This window comes from Micropterus salmoides, unplaced genomic scaffold (genome assembly GCF_014851395.1).
Source record: "Micropterus salmoides isolate LMB-PRFRI ecotype aquatic unplaced genomic scaffold, ASM1485139v1 Ms_hic_scaffold_7, whole genome shotgun sequence".
Lineage (NCBI taxonomy): Eukaryota > Metazoa > Chordata > Actinopteri > Centrarchiformes > Centrarchidae > Micropterus > Micropterus salmoides.
Window position 1 is genome coordinate 37,325,597 of NW_024044459.1, and position 14,938 is coordinate 37,340,534.

The following is a 14,938-nucleotide window of genomic DNA, read 5'->3' on the forward strand; positions in this document are numbered from 1 at the left end:
TGAGTTTCCCTGCCAGTCAGTCAGAACTGAAGAAGTCCTTTGGATGAGGGACGAAACGTCTTCCAGTGTCTTCAACCAAGTCCAGTTGCCCCTGATTTTAACCTTCGTTGGATAACTATGACCTGGATGACTGAGAATCTTCATAGACTTCTGACCCAGTGATTCAAAACCGCACATTGTGCTTCCCGTATTTGTCCCTCTCTCTATAGTGAAAGTTGCTGTATGTCTTCCTAGTTGGTGACCTCATGGGATGTGAAGCCCTATTCCCCTCATGGATAAGGCACTGGCCTCCTAAGCCAGGGATTGTGGGTTAGAGTCCCATCTGGGGTGTGGGGGAGCAGAGTGGTGCATGACCTCATGGGATGTGAAGCCGTATTGGCCTTGTGGATAAGACACTGGCCTCCTAAGCCAGGGATTGTGGGAGAGCAGAGTGGCGCAGAGGAAGCCTGCTGGGCCCATTGATTTAAAAACCACACATTGTGTTTCCTGTATTTTTCCCTTTCTCTGTAGTGAAACTTGCTGTCTGTCCTCCTAGCTGGTGACCTCATGGTATGTGAAGCCCTAGTGGCCTAATGGATAAGGCACTGGCCTCCTAAGCCAGGGATTGTGGGGTCGAGTCCCGTCTGGGGTGTGGGAGAGCAGAGTGGCGCAGCGGAAGCGTGCTGGGCCCATAACCCAGAGGTCGATGGATCGAAACCATCCTCTGCTAGTACTGTTTTACTGGCAGCCTGGCGATGTGTGGTGAGGTGTCAAGGAAGCCATCTACACCAGGGTTGAGAAGCCGTCATTGAACAGGGGAGGGGGTCTACGCCACCACTTATCCCCCACTTACAATGCTGTCCTTTCATCTCTTCCCAGGAAACTCAACAAACGTAACCTATTGACCTCAGGTGAAGATACCAACGAAGGTCGTTCAGTCTTGGCCACAAGTAGTCTTAACGACTGTAACGACTGTAACGACTGTCGTCACAGCAACAAGGAACACTTACGAACCAGCTGTATCGATGACCCGGGATAACGCCCCCACTGAGGTGAAATAGCTGAGTTTCCCTGCCAGTCAGTCAGAACTGAAGAAGTCCTTTGGATGAGGGACGAAACGTCTTCCAGTGTCTTCAACCAAGTCCAGTTGCCCCTGATTTTAACCTTCGTTGGATAACTATGACCTGGATGACTGAGAATCTTCATAGACTTCTGACCCAGTGATTCAAAACCGCACATTGTGCTTCCCGTATTTGTCCCTCTCTCTATAGTGAAAGTTGCTGTATGTCTTCCTAGTTGGTGACCTCATGGGATGTGAAGCCCTATTCCCCTCATGGATAAGGCACTGGCCTCCTAAGCCAGGGATTGTGGGTTAGAGTCCCATCTGGGGTGCGGGGGAGCAGAGTGGCGCAGCAGAAGCCTGCTGTGCCCAGTGATTCAAAGCCAGGGATTGTGGGTTCGAGGCCCATCTGCAAAGCGGCAGAGCAGAGTGGCGCAGCGGAAGCGTGCTGGGCCCATAACCCAGAGGTCGATGGATCGACACCATCCTCTGCTAACAGTGATTTATGGGCAGCGTGGTGCCAGTGATTCAAAACCACACATTGGTCCCTTTCTCTATAGTGAAAGTTACTGTATGTCTTCCTAGTTGGTGACCTCATGGGATGTGAATCCCTATTGGCCTTATGGATAAGGCACTGGCCTCCTAAGCCAGGGATTGTGGGTTAGAGTCCCATCTGGGGTGTGGGGGAGCAGAGTGGTGCATGACCTCATGGGATGTGAAGCCGTATTGGCCTTGTGGATAAGACACTGGCCTCCTAAGCCAGGGATTGTGGGAGAGCAGAGTGGCGCAGAGGAAGCCTGCTGGGCCCATTGATTTAAAAACCACACATTGTGTTTCCTGTATTTTTCCCTTTCTCTGTAGTGAAACTTGCTGTCTGTCCTCCTAGCTGGTGACCTCATGGTATGTGAAGCCCTAGTGGCCTAATGGATAAGGCACTGGCCTCCTAAGCCAGGGATTGTGGGTTCGAGTCCCATCTGGGGTGTGGGAGAGCAGAGTGGCGCAGCGGAAGCGTGCTGGGCCCATAACCCAGAGGTCGATGGATCGAAACCATCCTCTGCTAGTACTGTTTTACTGGCAGCCTGGCGATGTGTGGTGAGGTGTCAAGGAAGCCATCTACACCAGGGTTGAGAAGCCGTCATTGAACAGGGGAGGGGGTCTACGCCACCACTTATCCCCCACTTACAATGCTGTCCTTTCATCTCTTCCCAGGAAACTCAACAAACGTAACCTATTGACCTCAGGTGAAGATACCAACGAAGGTCGTTCAGTCTTGGCCACAAGTAGTCTTAACGACTGTAACGACTGTAACGACTGTCGTCACAGCAACAAGGAACACTTACGAACCAGCTGTATCGATGACCCGGGATAACGCCCCCACTGAGGTGAAATAGCTGAGTTTCCCTGCCAGTCAGTCAGAACTGAAGAAGTCCTTTGGATGAGGGACGAAACGTCTTCCAGTGTCTTCAACCAAGTCCAGTTGCCCCTGATTTTAACCTTCGTTGGATAACTATGACCTGGATGACTGAGAATCTTCATAGACTTCTGACCCAGTGATTCAAAACCGCACATTGTGCTTCCCGTATTTGTCCCTCTCTCTATAGTGAAAGTTGCTGTATGTCTTCCTAGTTGGTGACCTCATGGGATGTGAAGCCCTATTCCCCTCATGGATAAGGCACTGGCCTCCTAAGCCAGGGATTGTGGGTTAGAGTCCCATCTGGGGTGCGAGGGAGCAGAGTGGCGCAGCAGAAGCCTGCTGTGCCCAGTGATTCAAAGCCAGGGATTGTGGGTTCGAGGCCCATCTGCAAAGTGGCAGAGCAGAGTGGCGCAGCGGAAGCGTGCTGGGCCCATAACCCAGAGGTCGATGGATCGAAACCATCCTCTGCTAGTACTGTTTTACTGGCAGCCTGGCGATGTGTGGTGAGGTGTCAAGGAAGCCATCTACACCAGGGTTGAGAAGCCGTCATTGAACAGGGGAGGGGGTCTACGCCACCACTTATCCCCCACTTACAATGCTGTCCTTTCATCTCTTCCCAGGAAACTCAACAAACGTAACCTATTGACCTCAGGTGAAGATACCAACGAAGGTCGTTCAGTCTTGGCCACAAGTAGTCTTAACGACTGTAACGACTGTAACGACTGTCGTCACAGCAACAAGGAACACTTACGAACCAGCGGTATCGATGACCCGGGATAACGCCCCCACTGAGGTGAAATAGCTGAGTTTCCCTGCCAGTCAGTCAGAACTGAAGAAGTCCTTTGGATGAGGGACGAAACGTCTTCCAGTGTCTTCAACCAAGTCCAGTTGCCCCTGATTTTAACCTTCGTTGGATAACTATGACCTGGATGACTGAGAATCTTCATAGACTTCTGACCCAGTGATTCAAAACCGCACATTGTGCTTCCCGTATTTGTCCCTCTCTCTATAGTGAAAGTTGCTGTATGTCTTCCTAGTTGGTGACCTCATGGGATGTGAAGCCCTATTCCCCTCATGGATAAGGCACTGGCCTCCTAAGCCAGGGATTGTGGGTTAGAGTCCCATCTGGGGTGCGGGGGAGCAGAGTGGCGCAGCAGAAGCCTGCTGTGCCCAGTGATTCAAAGCCAGGGATTGTGGGTTCGAGGCCCATCTGCAAAGTGGCAGAGCAGAGTGGCGCAGCGGAAGCGTGCTGGGCCCATAACCCAGAGGTCGATGGATCGAAACCATCCTCTGCTAACAGTGATTTATGGGCAGCGTGGTGCCAGTGATTCAAAACCACACATTGGTCCCTTTCTCTATAGTGAAAGTTACTGTATGTCTTCCTAGTTGGTGACCTCATGGGATGTGAATCCCTATTGGCCTTATGGATAAGGCACTGGCCTCCTAAGCCAGGGATTGTGGGTTAGAGTCCCATCTGGGGTGTGGGGGAGCAGAGTGGTGCATGACCTCATGGGATGTGAAGCCGTATTGGCCTTGTGGATAAGACACTGGCCTCCTAAGCCAGGGATTGTGGGAGAGCAGAGTGGCGCAGAGGAAGCCTGCTGGGCCCATTGATTTAAAAACCACACATTGTGTTTCCTGTATTTTTCCCTTTCTCTGTAGTGAAACTTGCTGTCTGTCCTCCTAGCTGGTGACCTCATGGTATGTGAAGCCCTAGTGGCCTAATGGATAAGGCACTGGCCTCCTAAGCCAGGGATTGTGGGTTCGAGTCCCATCTGGGGCGTGGGAGAGCAGAGTGGCGCAGCGGAAGCGTGCTGGGCCCATAGCCCAGAGGTCGATGGATCGAAACCATCCTCTGCTAGTACTGTTTTACTGGCAGCCTGGCGATGTGTGGTGAGGTGTCAAGGAAGCCATCTACACCAGGGTTGAGAAGCCGTCATTGAACAGGGGAGGGGGTCTACGCCACCACTTATCCCCCACTTACAATGCTGTCCTTTCATCTCTTCCCAGGAAACTCAACAAACGTAACCTATTGACCTCAGGTGAAGATACCAACGAAGGTCGTTCAGTCTTGGCCACAAGTAGTCTTAACGACTGTAACGACTGTAACGACTGTCGTCATAGCAACAAGGAACACTTACGAACCAGCTGTATCGATGACCCGGGATAACGCCCCCACTGAGGTGAAATAGCTGAGTTTCCCTGCCAGTCAGTCAGAACTGAAGAAGTCCTTTGGATGAGGGACGAAACGTCTTCCAGTGTCTTCAACCAAGTCCAGTTGCCCCTGATTTTAACCTTCGTTGGATAACTATGACCTGGATGACTGAGAATCTTCATAGACTTCTGACCCAGTGATTCAAAACCGCACATTGTGCTTCCCGTATTTGTCCCTCTCTCTATAGTGAAAGTTGCTGTATGTCTTCCTAGTTGGTGACCTCATGGGATGTGAAGCCCTATTCCCCTCATGGATAAGGCACTGGCCTCCTAAGCCAGGGATTGTGGGTTAGAGTCCCATCTGGGGTGCGGGGGAGCAGAGTGGCGCAGCAGAAGCCTGCTGTGCCCAGTGATTCAAAGCCAGGGATTGTGGGTTCGAGGCCCATCTGCAAAGTGGCAGAGCAGAGTGGCGCAGCGGAAGCGTGCTGGGCCCATAACCCAGAGGTCGATGGATCGAAACCATCCTCTGCTAACAGTGATTTATGGGCAGCGTGGTGCCAGTGATTCAAAACCACACATTGGTCCCTTTCTCTATAGTGAAAGTTACTGTATGTCTTCCTAGTTGGTGACCTCATGGGATGTGAATCCCTATTGGCCTTATGGATAAGGCACTGGCCTCCTAAGCCAGGGATTGTGGGTTAGAGTCCCATCTGGGGTGTGGGGGAGCAGAGTGGTGCATGACCTCATGGGATGTGAAGCCGTATTGGCCTTGTGGATAAGACACTGGCCTCCTAAGCCAGGGATTGTGGGAGAGCAGAGTGGCGCAGAGGAAGCCTGCTGGGCCCATTGATTTAAAAACCACACATTGTGTTTCCTGTATTTTTCCCTTTCTCTGTAGTGAAACTTGCTGTCTGTCCTCCTAGCTGGTGACCTCATGGTATGTGAAGCCCTAGTGGCCTAATGGATAAGGCACTGGCCTCCTAAGCCAGGGATTGTGGGGTCGAGTCCCGTCTGGGGTGTGGGAGAGCAGAGTGGCGCAGCGGAAGCGTGCTGGGCCCATAACCCAGAGGTCGATGGATCGAAACCATCCTCTGCTAGTACTGTTTTACTGGCAGCCTGGCGATGTGTGGTGAGGTGTCAAGGAAGCCATCTACACCAGGGTTGAGAAGCCGTCATTGAACAGGGGAGGGGGTCTACGCCACCACTTATCCCCCACTTACAATGCTGTCCTTTCATCTCTTCCCAGGAAACTCAACAAACGTAACCTATTGACCTCAGGTGAAGATACCAACGAAGGTCGTTCAGTCTTGGCCACAAGTAGTCTTAACGACTGTAACGACTGTAACGACTGTCGTCACAGCAACAAGGAACACTTACGAACCAGCGGTATCGATGACCCGGGATAACGCCCCCACTGAGGTGAAATAGCTGAGTTTCCCTGCCAGTCAGTCAGAACTGAAGAAGTCCTTTGGATGAGGGACGAAACGTCTTCCAGTGTCTTCAACCAAGTCCAGTTGCCCCTGATTTTAACCTTCGTTGGATAACTATGACCTGGATGACTGAGAATCTTCATAGACTTTGTTGAATAAGGCCTAAAGATCATGTAGGCCTAAAGCCTGGATTGATTGCATAAGGCCTAAATCCTAGATTGATTGTTAGGTTCTTTTTCTATATTTATACACATTATCAATGGTTTGCAATATGTTATAACTACTGAGTGTTTCACTACTGAGTATTCTTTTAGTGTGAAGTCTGACTACTGAGTGTTTTACTACTGAGTGCTTACTACTGAGTGTATACCTACTGAGTGTTTAAAGAGTGAGTTTAAACTCATATTTTATTCTTATATTCTGTGTGTTTATCATACATTATTCCTATACTCTGTGTATTCATGAACGTGTGCTTTTTAATGAGCAGAGGAGCTGCTCAGGCCGCGCAGGCAAAACCTAGCCAACCGTAACCCGCTCATTAGAAGCAAGGCACATGCAGTAAGTCACGTACGCCAGGGCTGAGATCATCGCGAACTGAAGCCAAGAATGAGATCATGACATGTTGTGATTTATGGCGCCTGGTACGGCTAGGTACTGCATGCAACCAAGCTCTGCGCTGCTGAAAGTTAACTTGTATGAGACAAAGCACTCTCATGGTTGGCATTGCTAAATCATGTAATTGTTCATTGAATCACGTTATACATGTATGAAATATGTTATTCCTTATCAATTCTTTTAAAAAATACGATTGTAAGTGTTTAAGTTTTAATGGTGTCAAACTATGCCTGTATAACTTTTAAAAAATACGGTGGGACTGAAGTTGAAACATATTGGTGGATTTTCTAATCCAGTAATGTAAAAAATATAAAGAGAGATAAAAGGTAACAATAATTACATGAAATAACAGTTAAAAAGTGGAAATTGTAACATTAATGAAAGGGTTAATTTGGTAAAACAGTACGAGAAAAAGGCCACTAGATGGCAGTAGAGGATAAGAAATCCACCAAAGGGGAGGAATGGTCAGCGAACACCATAGGTGGAGTTAAGGAGTAACGCCCACCTAGAAGGAGGAGATAAGGAGGAGTTAAGATGTAACGCCCACCTGAAGGGAGGGACAAGGTGGAGCTTAAGGTGAATATAAGGCGATGTTCGCTGACCACCAACTCGGTTCCATCCTGAGACCTGCAGGGATGTTGCTCGGGTTTATCTGTCCTTTATTGGAATAAACTCTTTTGCACCGACTCTTGACCGTCTCCAGTGAAGTTTTTGACTACGCCGTCTTTTGACTAAAGAAGAAATCTAATAGAGTAATTTTATTGAGTTTATTACGTTGGTTAGGGTAGGGACCAGGTCTTTTACTGGCCCGGCCGGTCCTTATTTCCGACCCGACAATTGGCGAGGCCAGCCAGGAGATTAAGTCCAGAGGCCGAGAGTTTCTGACCGGGACGGACAGCCTGTATCTGAGACACGTGGCCACATAGAAAAGGTAAGCAGAATACCTGTTTAACCAAAATTCTGCATTTTAACTGTGTCTGAATACGGGATTTTCCGCCCAGGTGTGAATCTTAAAGTCTCCTCAATCTTGAACCTAGAATAAATTTTGAGTTCTAAAAGCAGTAAATTAAGTAGAAAATATTTTACTAAAAGACGAAATTTGGATTTTAATGGTGAATTGAAACTAAATAAAGAAAGAAAGTGAACGCTGGAGGGTAAGAGTCGGTGCAAATCTAAATGCAGGCAAAATGCAATAGCAGCTAAATTTGCATGTGTGTGTGTGAACCATGGTGCGGAATATGTCTATGTCAAAGTGTGTAAAGCTAGTAGAGTAGATGCGCTTTTTGTGTTTAATTGTTTGCTTTTAAGGGCAAGTAAAATAAGTGTTTGCCAGCCATCATCGTGAATACCGCTGTTTTTAAAAAAAAATCGCAGCGCTTCGACTTAATGTCGGGGAGCTTCGATCCAATTAGAACAGGACTGCATAGGCGTGGTGAGCTGAGGAAGAGATAAGTGTTTTCCAGCCATCATCGTGAATACCGCTGTTTTTAAAAAAATCGCAGCGCTTCGACTCAATGTCGGGGAGCTTCGATCCAATTAGAACAGGACTGCATAGGCGTGGTGAGCTGATGAAGAGATAAGAATTTAAAAGCCATTATCGTGAATACCGCTGTTTTTTAAGAATCGCAACGCTTCGACTTAGTGTCGGGGAGCTTCGATCCAATCGGAACAGGACTGCATAGGCGTAATGAGCTGATGAAGAGCCATTGCGGATACCGCTAGCTTGGAGAAGTGCAGAATCACAGCTGAGTGCTGGGGTGCTTCACTCACTAGGTTAGGGCTGACATGGGCAAGTTGGCTAATAAATAGTCATCACGTGGCTACCGCGAGCTTATATCGCAGGATTTCAACTGAGTGTTGGGGCTCTTCGATGGTAGGTTCGGACTGAACGGGCGGATGTACTATAGCACGTTACCGCTAGGAGCCTAAATAGGACTGCGGCAGGATAGGAGAATAAAGCGTGCTTAAAGAAGTGTTACGCGCTCATGTTGAGGAAGTGGATTGAGTAGCGATTTGTAAAGACAGATTGTGTGTTGAGGAAGTGTATCATTTCTGTCTAAGCCCTCATGTTGAGGAAGTGAATTGAGAGGCTATATTTATGTGTAAATTAAGTCTGTGTTGAGGAAGTGGATCAGGCTAATTAATTTGGAAATAAAACCTAGGCAGTGTAAATTAAGTCTGTGTTGAGGAAGTGGATCAGACTATTCAGCTGAAAGCCTAGGTAATGTACATAAAAATCAGAAGCCGGCAGGAGATAGGAGTCAGAAGGCGCACGTGCATGTAAATACTGCTGAAATAGAATAAGGTAGAGTGAAAAGGGTAAAATATATACTTGAAAATATTTAATCAATGTAAAGTTAAAATTGAGTGTCTGAAAGTAGTGAAAGGCGTGTAAAATAAATGATGTCTATATATTAAATTTGATTGACTAGTGTGAAAAAGTTGTTTAACAATTAAAATTTTGTAAATATTATGAAAGGCTTCTGAAGCAGCAATATTGATTAAATATTTGTGAAGAGAGGAATACTGATAACTAAAATAGCTGTGGAAGAGAGATAAAGTGTATGGAAGAGGGAAATAGCAGTGAAGACGAGCTATTTTTGCCAGAACACTACACACAGGAAGGAGATATAGGAACACAAGGAATAAGAACACATTTTTGGTTGGAACGAACCTGTAAGGATGAGGATGGTGTAGAGCAATGGCAAACTGAACAAGAGATAAATCAGAAATTGTGGCAGTTGACAAAATTCATTAATTTGGCACAAGTGCAGGACGAGTTTCCTGACGTGCCGTGGAAAGAGGTGATACGTAGGTGGTGGACACCAAAGACACTTGCGATAGTGTTGGAGCGGTTGTGCAATAACCCTAGTGCCACTGTAGCCTTACCTTTAGGTCCAGCATTGGGACTGCCCGCAGGGTATGGTATACCAGGGCGCAATAGAGTGACCTCAAATCCACGACTGAGCTTCACGATAGTCCCTAGGAGAGTTAACTGGGAAACAGGCAAATTTGGGTGTATCACAAAAACACCAGCAGGAGACGGAACGGATAGATTAGAATACAATCCCACAAGGGAAAGGAAATATAAGCCAGGAGTTACAGTAGATAAGATACTGGTAACAATAAAAACTAAAGACACAGACGAGGAACCAGAGATACGTAGAACAGCACATAGTGTAAGACAGGGCTATATGGGGGCAGGAATGGTGAAGGAACAAGGGAACGCAACTCCAATGGGAGTGGTGATAAACAATCACCAAGATCAAAAAGAATTTATTGAAAAATGCATGAAAAAGTGGCATGGGAGAACAAAAGGAAAACTAAAGTGGCCTTTACAAGGCACCTTCATGGAAGCATACTGTGATGAAGTGGCAACAAATATAAAACACCATAAGTCCAGAGACACAAGTGAGAAAAGAGAAGGAAAGCGTGCAAGGGAAAGAGAGGTGTTAGGTTGGTTTAAATTTGAAGGGTATCGACACATGCATAAAGATCAACCCCCCAAGCCTCCACCAGCAGTTAAGAAAGTAATGATAGAACAGGAAGTGAAAACAAACCAGGGACAGCAGAAGGCCACTGCACCTGAGTGGTCTGCCAAACCACCACCGCCTTATGCCCCAGATAGTCGCACACCTAGGACAGGTATTTATCCAGTACTAGAGACACTTGAGGGAGAGGAGAGACAAGAAGTAGAGGGAGAACTGCAGGGAAAGTTTACAATGACCCTGACCAAGCAGACTCACAACAAAGAAAAAGACAGAGGATGGACTGCTAATGCTGAAGAAGATCAACAAGAGAGAATGACAGCAGAAGAGATGGTGAATGAAGAGGGAGGAGAGATGGACTGGTGCCAAAGAGAGCGCACGCCTAACCCTGCAACGCTTCATCTATTGGGCAAGGAGTCCAGAGGAACAAAACCTCAAGTTTCTCTGAGCATGAGTGGAGATTCACAAGGAAGAAGAGACAGAGAAAACTACTACCAAGAGGTGAGAAGAGAATTCAAGCCTGAAGTAATGAACAGGGTGGATTACTGGCTAAAGGAAGTAAGTGCTCAGACATCACCAAAGAAAGAAAGATGGGAACCAGATGACAGCAGCAGAAGACACACCAGCAGAGATACAGCTGGAGGAGAAGAATACACCCCACTCAAGCTGTCAGATTTGCCAATCACAACAAAGCAACAACAACAGGAAAGGCTGAAAAGACGACAAGAATGGGAACAGGCCAGCCCCAAGACACGAGAAGAACGCATGAAGGAAATGAAAACACTGGATGAGACCATCCGTAGTGAGGAGGAGGAGCTACGCAGGCTGGAAGCAGAAGAAAAGAGGCTGCTAGCACAATGGGACAAAATCCGTAAAGATTCAGACAGAGTACTAACAAGCACTCCACACACTGTAAGAATGGAGCTGAGTGGCATCATGACAACCGAGAGTCCGACACATGCAGAAGCACAAAAAGTGTTGGAGAACGTGGAAACCAGAGTGCATGAAATGACCAATCGACAACTGCAACAGATTAATGGCACTAATGATTATGTAAAAGTGCTAAGGAATGGAAGAAGAATTGTACCCACAGTTCCCAAGAAGAAGCGATCACGTGCTACACATATTCCTCTGCTAGAAGAAGAAGAAGAGGAGGAAGAAGAATATGAGGAGGAAGAGGAGCATCATCGTGGACTCATGTGCCCACTGATAACAAAGGCTCAAGGACAAACGGCATATGTAGCCTGGGGATTCGCTGACATGGTGGGATTAGCCAGCAGACTGCCAGATCTAACTGAAGGTGCCAATAAGTGGATCACAGCATTGGAAGAGAGTACAGCAGGAGTGACACTGGCTTTGGGAGACATCAAAGCCCTATTGATGCATATCGTGGGAAAACACGCCACGGAAGACATCATGATCGCAGCCAAACTACCTTTGGTAGTGAAAGGAAACATGGCAGATGGCATAGGCTTCAGTGGACATCGGACTAGAGTGTGGGCTGAGCTGAGAAGAATGTATCCGGAGAAAATGGATCCATCCAAACTGGATGGTGAAAGGCTGAAGGACGATGAATGTCCAACTAAGTTCCTGATAAACTTCCAGAAGAAGTGGAGAGATGAAACTGGAAGTGCTTGGAACACTAATGACACCACGAAAAGCCTGTTTAAGGTGATGATAAAGAAAACCATGCCTCCAGAGGTCCAGAAGCGACTGGACAATGTGGTTGGACTCATGAAGATGGAATGGCCATTGTTCTCTGAACACATTGTACATCATGTGGAGAATTGGAGAAAAGAAAAACAAAGAGAAGAAGAAGCTAACAAAAACTTGGCCACCAAATTGACCCAATTACAACTGAATGAATTAACTAAAGCAAAGAAGGAGAAGAGCAAGACACAAGCTCCAGTGGTGACTGCAGAATTATCTCAGCCAACTCCTCCTGTAGTTGTGGCACCACAGGCACCTGCAACGACGCAACCAATGACACTAGCACAGCCACCACAGGTACCCCCAATGATGACACAAGGAGGTGTGCACCCTGTGCCACCTCAACAAGGGTACACACCACAACAAGGCTACCCACAGCAGGGTTATCCACAACAGAGCTACCAGCAGCGAGGAAACTACCAGCCACAAGGAGGTTATCCACCTCAAGGAGGTGCAGGAGGATACAACCGATACCAGACACAGCAGAGACCCAGAGGTGGCCCAAATAGACGTGGAGGATGGAGAGGCCCAATGGGACCATCACCGATGCGTCGCACACAATCCAATCCACAGCTGAACCAACCACAAGGGGCATTGAACACTTGCTGGGGATGTGGAGAATCTGGACACCAGCGACGAGACTGCGAAACCCATCCTTGGGAAGGGCCGACGTATGGATGGCAATAGGGGAGCCCAGAGGAGCCTGAGGGGGAATTAATAGGAATAGCCATCTCATCACGACCACAGAAGAGCCTACCATGACAGTTACGATTTATGATGAAGATCACCAATTTATGGTAGACTCTGGAGCCACATACTCTTGTATTGGAAAATCCGGCTCAAACCTCCCCTCTCAGAGTCATCAGTAAAAACAGTAGGCTTCTCTGGGAAAACACAAATAATACCTTTAACACAGCCGGTACCAATGAAGATTGCAGGAAAAACTATTGTGTCACCATTATTATACTCCGACAACACTCCAATGTGCCTGATGGGACGAGATTTACTCTGTCAATTAAAGGCTCAAATAATGTGCACCCCAACTGGATTGCACATAGAGTTTCCAGAAGATCACACAGCCTGCAGAGTGGCAGAACACACTGCAGGGATGATGCCCCTAACCAAATTACCAGAAGAACCACACCAAGAAGAAGTAAAAGAAAAATACAGAGTCATGCCCAAGGTATATTGGATTAAACTTCAGCTGCGTTCCCGGCTGCAGCAACTATGGGAAACACAGACGACAAAAGCACATCTAGGAGAAATTGGCAGAAGGCCCCAGCTGCCACTACATTGCACCCTCCATTATGATGAAAGACAGCAACACCAAGATTATGAAACTATGGGATGAAGTGATCAACAAGACTCTGCACTATCTGACAGTCCAGAATGTGTACATAGGACCTCAAGGAGCAGCGGCTGCTGTTATCCTCCCACCAGAACTGCAAGATTGGTTCTCGGTTTCGGGCTCTGTCCCACATGTGACCTTGCTTGTGTCAGAAGGTTATGAGTCCCATGATTTAGGACCTATGGTTAAGGGAGCATTACAGATACCAAACTGGACACAAACACATGATGCAAACATACACATTTCCTCAGATAGACAATGCATGAGAATAACACTGACAGCAGTCGATGAGGGAATAGCAGAAAAAGTGATAGTTGATAGGGGACCACAGGATAGGAAACTGCCTCTATTAATGATGGTAACAGACAGGCACAGAGCATTATTGGATCAAGTACCTCAGGAACTGTGGTCAAAACACAAAACAGATGTAGGACTAGTCAAGTCAGCACAGCCAGTAAAAATAAAACTTAGAAAAGACATCACATTGCCATATCAAAGACAATATCCACTGAAACAGCATGCTTTGGAAGGAATCAGACCTACAATTGAGGGTCTGATGAAGGCAGGGGTCCTGGTCAAAACACAGAGTCCCTGTAACACACCGATCTTCCCAATTAAAAAGCCACATTCAAATGATTACCGATTGGTTCATGACCTAAGACAAATAAATGCCATTGTAGATGCAGAAGTACCTGTCGTTCCGGACCCACATACCTTGCTCTCTAACATCCCACCAAACACACAATGGTACTCAGTGATAGATTTGTGCTCAGCATTTTTCAGTGTGCCACTACACCCAGAGTCACAGTACTTGTTTGCTTTCACATTTGACGGTCACCAGATAACTTATAGCCGCCTACCACAGGGTTTTGTTTCGAGTCCGTCAATCTTCAACAGAGTACTGGCACAAGATTTACAACACCTAGAGGTAGAAAGCACTGTAATTCAATACGTGGACGACATTCTCATATGTAGTTCATCAGAAACAATGTGAGGAGGATACCATGATATTGTCAGCATTGGCCAAAGGAGGGCACAAAGTTAGCAAGGACAAACTTCAATTCTGTCAGACGGAAGTAGAGTATTTAGGTAGAAAACTGAGTGGAGACAAGAGACTGATAGCCAACTCACAAATAGAGGCTATAGCTAAGATACCAAAACCACAAACAGTAGGACAAATGCTCTCATTTCTAGGCATGGCAGGGTATAGTCGCTCGTGGATTTGCGATTACGCAATAAAAACAGCTCCATTACGAGCTATGATAAGAGCAGCAGGTCAGGCAGTCAAATCAGCCCAGTTATACTGGACTGAGGAAGCCGAAGGAGCCTTCCAAGCACTAAAACAGGATTTGCGTTCTGCTCCAGCACTGGGCAATCCAGATATTCTAAACCATTCCATCTGTATGTAGCTGAGAGATCAGGGTTTGCGAGTGCCGTGCTAATGCAAGACACACCAACAGGTAAACAACCACTGCAATTACAGTACAAAACTGGATAACATTGAGATGGGACTGCCACCGTGTTATCAGGGATTGGCAGCAGCAGTTTTGCATTCCAAAAAGCTTCTTCCTTGACAATGGGACATCCAGTGATTTTGTATACGTCCCATCAATTGCATGCTCTGCTCACCAGTCCTCGATTTGTTCTAACCCAAGCTAGGAAAACAGGATACGAAGTCATCCTGTCTGCACCAGAACTCACTATCCAACGGTGCAACATAGTGAATCCAGCAACACGTAT

General features: G+C 47.0%; 1 protein-coding gene and 2 non-coding genes across 3 annotated transcripts in view; 2 read left to right on the top strand and 1 right to left on the bottom strand.

Moving 5' to 3' along the window:
- LOC119891504 (scavenger receptor cysteine-rich type 1 protein M160-like) overlaps window positions 1–14,938 on the bottom strand; it is a 1,270,577-nt gene that overhangs the window by 575,267 nt on the left and 680,372 nt on the right. The window lies entirely within an intron of this gene.
- On the top strand, window positions 1,949–2,021 carry trnar-ccu. Its single transcript has one exon. It is a non-coding gene; the product is annotated as a tRNA-Arg (tRNA).
- trnar-ccu lies at window positions 4,164–4,236 on the top strand. The gene has a single exon. It is a non-coding gene; the product is annotated as a tRNA-Arg (tRNA).